We start from the raw sequence: 5,736 nt of genomic DNA on the forward strand, positions 1-5,736 counted from the left end.
TCGGGCTGCTCCTCTATAGGCAGAATCATTGTCCCACTCCTAGTGGTGATAGCATTGCAATGCTCCCTTGGATTTGACAATTGTGTTGCTTGGAAAAGTACCCGGAGCTCTCTCAGAAAATTGCTTCGACAACTGGCCAATCTGAATTTCCAGATTTCTTATGGAAGCTTCTTGATTCTGGTGTGCTGATCTAGTCTCTTGCATGAAAGCGAATGTGTCCTCTCTGAAAGCATTCGCACCTTGAGTATAATCAGAAGTGGTCTTGCATAGTTGTGCAAAAGCTTTCTCCCACTCAGAGGTGTTACTTTATTGTGGGGTATGTGGTTGCACTGGAAGGGGAGGATTGAGCTGATGGTTGGATTTGTAACTCAACCCTGGATGTTGATTTTGATTCTTCTGATCATACCAGAGTCCATTGACCTCTGCTGGTGGCTTTTCTGTTGCTCTTATGTATTCACAATCCTCAGTTGCATGAGCCTCTTCACAAATACCACATTTAATATTAGAATTAGAAACAAAAGAAACTTGAGAAAGATTAAATTTTTTATTAAGGGCATCTAATTGTTCTTGTTGTTTCTTGTGCATTTGTAGCATTTGTTCATTTTGGGCTAAGAGTGCATCATAGTCGTGAAGCTTCATAATTCCTGCTCTCCTTTGTGCAACTAGGGCAGGGGCATTGTCAAATTCCTGAGAAGCTAGAGATTCCAGTAATTCCAGCGCTTCCTCTGGAGTTTTTGTTTTCAGGGATCGTCCTGCAGCAGCATTTACCAGTGTTCTTGTGGTGGATGTCATCCCTTGGAAAAAGATTCTTGCTTTCTCCCATGCTTCAATTCCATGTTGAGGACACTTCCTGAGTGTTCCTTTGAATCGTTCCCAAGCCTCGTACAAAGATTCGCTTTCTTTTTGTTCAAAAGTAGTGATCTCCGCCTTGAGCCTTGCCATCTTTGAAGCTGAGAAAAATCTGGCCAAGAATTTTCTTGCTAAGTCATCCCAATTGGTTATGCTTCCTTCAGGTAGAGACTGCAGCCAATCTCTTGCTTCATCCTTCAGTGAGCATGGAAATAGCCTGAGCAAGATAGCATCACGAGGAACTCCATTTACTTTTAATGTATCACAGTAAAGTAAGAAGTTATCAAGATGACTATAAGGGTTCTCCGTGCTTCCTCCAGCGAACTGATCTTTTTGAATCAGTTGCAGCAGTGCCAGCTTCACTTCAAAGTTTTTAGCCTCTATGTTTGGTCTAACAATGCTTGTCGTCTGTGGAACTCGAGCTGCGGTCATTTAATCCCCCAACGTCCTTCAAATGATTTGATTGTTTTCTGCCATTGGTTCCGTCAAGGTTAATGCTTTTGTTTCCTTTGCTTTCCTTGCTTTTGCGTCCTTCCTAAGTTTCCTTTCTTTCTTTTCTATTTCAGGATCAAACTGCAAGATTCGCGGGTTAAGAGTACCTCGCATAAACTTAAGAAAAGATGAGCAGAAAAATAGAAAAAAGACAAACCAGAAAAGAAAAAATAAAATAATAAATAAATATAAAAAGACAAAAACATAATAACGAAAAAATAACAAAATAACAAAGAATGCAGAAAATTTAAATATGCAGAAAATTGATGCAGAATTTTAATGCAGAAAAATATTTTTCAAGAATGTATAAAGTGCAGAAAATTAAAACGTCCAATCTAAAAGTTAATTAGTTACTTCTAATATTGAAGAATTCGATCCCCGGCAACGGCGCCAAAAACTTGATAGCGACTCGGCAAGTGCACCGATCGTGAAAGTAATAAAGTGTACCGGAGTACGAGATCGTTCCCACGAGGATCATAATCTTCAAGCACTAGTTCGCTAATTGCGTCTTTGTTGGACAATCAAAAGTTGGGTTTGAAAGAATTGTGATTTGAAGAACTTAAAATAAAAAAAAACACCTAATATCATGCAATTAAGAAAATTCAGAATTAAAAGAATGAATAAAAGATGATGTTGATTAAGAATGTAAAAACAAGCGTAGATAAGGTTTTGACTTCCCCCAATATCCTCAATATGTTATGAATTAACAGCCAAGAATTTGTTTCTTAATATATTGCCAATCAATTCTATCTAAGTTAATTACGGCTCAATTCCTTGTTACCATAAATCTACGTAATCTTGAAAGAACTCTAGTTCCCCGATTATTCCCCAAGAAAACATGCATTAAGATCAAGAATTTCAAGATTGCATAATTACCCTATGCCTATTCCTAGATCACAAGGATTATGATAAATTCTCAAGTCAGGGTTCATGCACCAACATCCCTATTGTCATACAATTCCCTAAAATCATTCTATAAGGAACAAACTCATAGAAAGCATTAAAAACAGATAATTTATTCAATTATAAAAAGAACAGGATTCCGAGACAATTTAATTCATAAACATAAAGATTCAATTGGGTTCTATCTACCCTTAACTACATAAAAGACTACTCTAGCATACTGAATTGAAAAACAACAATAAAGAAAAGAGAACCCCAAGCCTCCATTGGTGTGATGTTGACTTGGTTCCTCAGTGTTCCAGCGCTCCGCAACAGGATTCCTCCTTCCGTCTTGGTGTAATGCTCTGGAATTGTGAATTGGTGTCTTGGTCTTGACCCCAAGCTCTTTATTTATAGCTTTTTGGGGTTGTATTCTTCATTAAATCACCAATGAATCCATATCAGATTTGTGGTTGATTTTATCTTTGTTTCCTTTATGCATTTGATATCTTGGAGATTGGTTGACGATTTTGAGCTTTTAAATCTTGTTGTGATCTTCCATCACATCTTCTTATTGGAGTTATATCTTATCTTAATCAAGGTTGATGTGTTTCTTTCTTGTATCTTATAGAATCCTGCTGCATATCTTGATCAAATCTTTTCTTGGAGTTGCTTTGACCGCGTATGGATGTTTTAGCGTGCTGTTTGCGCGCTAAAACGTGCTTGATGTGTATTGTTGTCTGCCTCTGGGCGTTTTGGCGTGCTGTTGCACGCGAAAACGTGCTTTTCGAAGGGAAATTGATGTTGTCAGGGCGTTTTAGCGCTATGTGGGGCGCTAAAACGCTCTCCTCCAGTGGATTTTGGTGTTTTCTTCATCTTGAACGTTTAAACATGATTCATGGACGCCAAAACGTCCTCTTACAGCTGGTACACACTTGAAATCTTGCTTCCTTGAGGCTCCAACTCAACTTGATGTCTCCTTTTTGTTCCAAAGAGCCATAATAGGTGTCAAAAATCCCTTAAAATAAGAATTATGATAACATGTTAGCAAGATATTCAATTATTGTGACTTTACAGTATAAAACCCTAATTCCCATGCAATTCATGATATATATCAAACATAATTAAGCCTAAAAAATGGTAAACCAAGGGTTTATCAATATACCTCACAGCTTTGCCACATATCAAAACTATGAGCTAGGGGGCAACTGATCTGGATAAAATATAGTAGGCCCGTTAGAGGCCCAAAGACATACGAAAGAAGCCCAATCTCACGAAGACCCAGAGTTAGGCGCGACGGCCTCCATCGCGCATAACACGATGCGATGCATCCATCGTGCATAAAACCGCTCAATAGCATAACTTCAGAAGCAAGGAAGCTATCTCAAGAGCTAATACGAACCCACCGCGCCTTTGTACTAATAAACAAAGGACAGCACCAGCTCGCCGCTGCTCTATCACAGTAGCCTGGCATTAAGATAAGGCTATTTAGGCTTTAGCCAAACCTGCAGCTCAGAAATGGCTAATCAGAGGCCATACCGCCTTCTGAAGGCAGCAACAGAACTACTATATAAACAGAGGGTACATGCCCAGGTATGATCATCTAATTCAATAAGAATACACATACACTTGCAACTGATACTGACTTAAGCATCAGAGTGTCATTGCAGGTACCCCCCGGTTCAGTCTCAACGAGCGCGTTAGCAAAGGACTAGAGCCCATATATCATCATCAACAATCTTCAGTCCAAGAAGCAAAGCTTCCTCGGCGATTCAACCGTGTGTGATTAGGCCTGATACATATTGTGCAGCCCATATTGTATTTGGTCTGGCAGGGTTGATAGTCAAATCATTTCCTTTTCCATCGCGCTGAGCTGCGGTCTTGGCCCGTAAGCTTGTATTGTAACAGCTACGCGCTGCCTTTTGATCACCTATGATGGCAACAACAGCACCAGAGGGGTCTCAGAATTTCATCAAGAGGTGAGGCATAGAAATGATTTCCTTTAACGCGACAATGGTCGGTCTTCCCAAGATAACATTATATGCGGATGCATATTCAATAACGTAAAATCGTACTTTAATATTACGAGCCAGAGGCATGACTCAAAAGGTTACCCACGTTTCAATGGTACCTTTGGGTTGCTCACATTCTTCGAAGAAATCGATTAAATCCGAACATCCAGGAATCAGATGTTCTTCTGGGATGTTCATCGCGCGAAAGGCATCCTAGAAAATAATGTCGGCAGAACTGCCGTTATCAATCATAATACGTTTTACCTGGAGATTGGGCATGCAAGCTGAGATCACTAGTGGATCATCATGGTCAGGGATGATGTCGCCATAGTCAATGTCATCGAAACTGATAGCTTGCCGTTTGAAACAGGATGTGGAGGGTTGCGCATATTCGCGAACTGTCATGACAAATTTCAATGTTTTTTGCGCTGTGAGCTAGTTGCTCCTCCTCCCGCAGTCCCGCCGGCGATGGTGGCCAACACACCAGCCGCATTATTGGGCAGCTGGTATTGTTACTGCTGCGCGGCTTGCTGTCTGTTCCGCGGTGGAGTACCTTGGCGTCTATCAGTAGGATCATTACACGTGTTCTATGATCATTATTTCTGGCATGGTTGTAATCTCTTCTAGGATATGCCCTTTGCCAGTTAGGATTTTGATCGCGATTAGGACTTCTATCACGTCTTCGTTGCGCCTTATACTCTCTACGACTAGAAATAAATTCCTGGAGCTTTCCAACTCTGATAAGTGTTTCAATTATGTTTTTCAAATCGAAACAGTCATCGGTGGTATGCCCTGTATCATTATGAAACTCGCAGAATTTGGTCTCATCGCGTTGTCCTCCTTTTTTCAATGGTAGATGTAATAACCCAAAAATCTTGTACTCGATATTAGCCTAATGAAATGAAATGAAAAGGGATCAAGTCCATATTCAGTGAACGAGTAGCTTTGAATAAGCAACATTAGTCCTAAGCTAGAACCCACTTTAAATAAGATAATTAATAACTTAGCCAATGTGGGTTAAAGCCCAAATAAAGTTAAAGCCCAACCTACTTAAGAATGTAACTAAGTTAAAGGATTTAAGCCCAAAGCAATGCAAGCCCATTTTATAATAAATGGCCCAATAAGTATCTAGACCAAGATCCAAGCCCACACCACCTAGCCTTGACCCAATTACAAATGGTCCAACACTTATTAACTTAATGGGCCAGACACTCACCAAGCCCAACCCAATTCAAGAATAAACCCTAGGTGAGGTGGCAACACGTGATTGGACAATTTGAATGAAGATTTCACCCTCCTCACATGTCCACTTCGACCTAGCAAAGAGAAAAAGGGGATGAGATTGCTTTCCCCACCTTAGGCGCACTCATGACAAGGAAAAGGAAGCTTCCTTCTTACACACTCAAGCCATGCATGACACAAGTCTTTCCATCTCCCAAGGTAACACATCAAGGGAACATAAACCAAGATTCCCTTCATAAAAGTAGGCTCACTTTCCTTC

The 5,736-nt window shown here is 40.3% G+C and overlaps 1 non-coding gene across 1 annotated transcript; it reads left to right on the forward strand.

Moving 5' to 3' along the window:
* The first annotated feature begins 829 nt into the window (after nucleotides 1-829).
* On the forward strand, nucleotides 830-936 carry LOC133293492 (small nucleolar RNA R71). Its single transcript, XR_009749063.1, has one exon. It is a non-coding gene; the product is annotated as a small nucleolar RNA R71 (small nucleolar RNA).
* Nucleotides 937-5,736: the final 4,800 nt, after the last annotated feature.

This window comes from Gastrolobium bilobum, unplaced genomic scaffold (assembly GCF_033153095.1).
Source record: "Gastrolobium bilobum isolate Gb01-03AN ecotype WA unplaced genomic scaffold, APGP_CSIRO_Gbil_v1 utg11789, whole genome shotgun sequence".
In the NCBI taxonomy this organism is placed as follows: Eukaryota; Viridiplantae; Streptophyta; class Magnoliopsida; order Fabales; family Fabaceae; genus Gastrolobium; species Gastrolobium bilobum.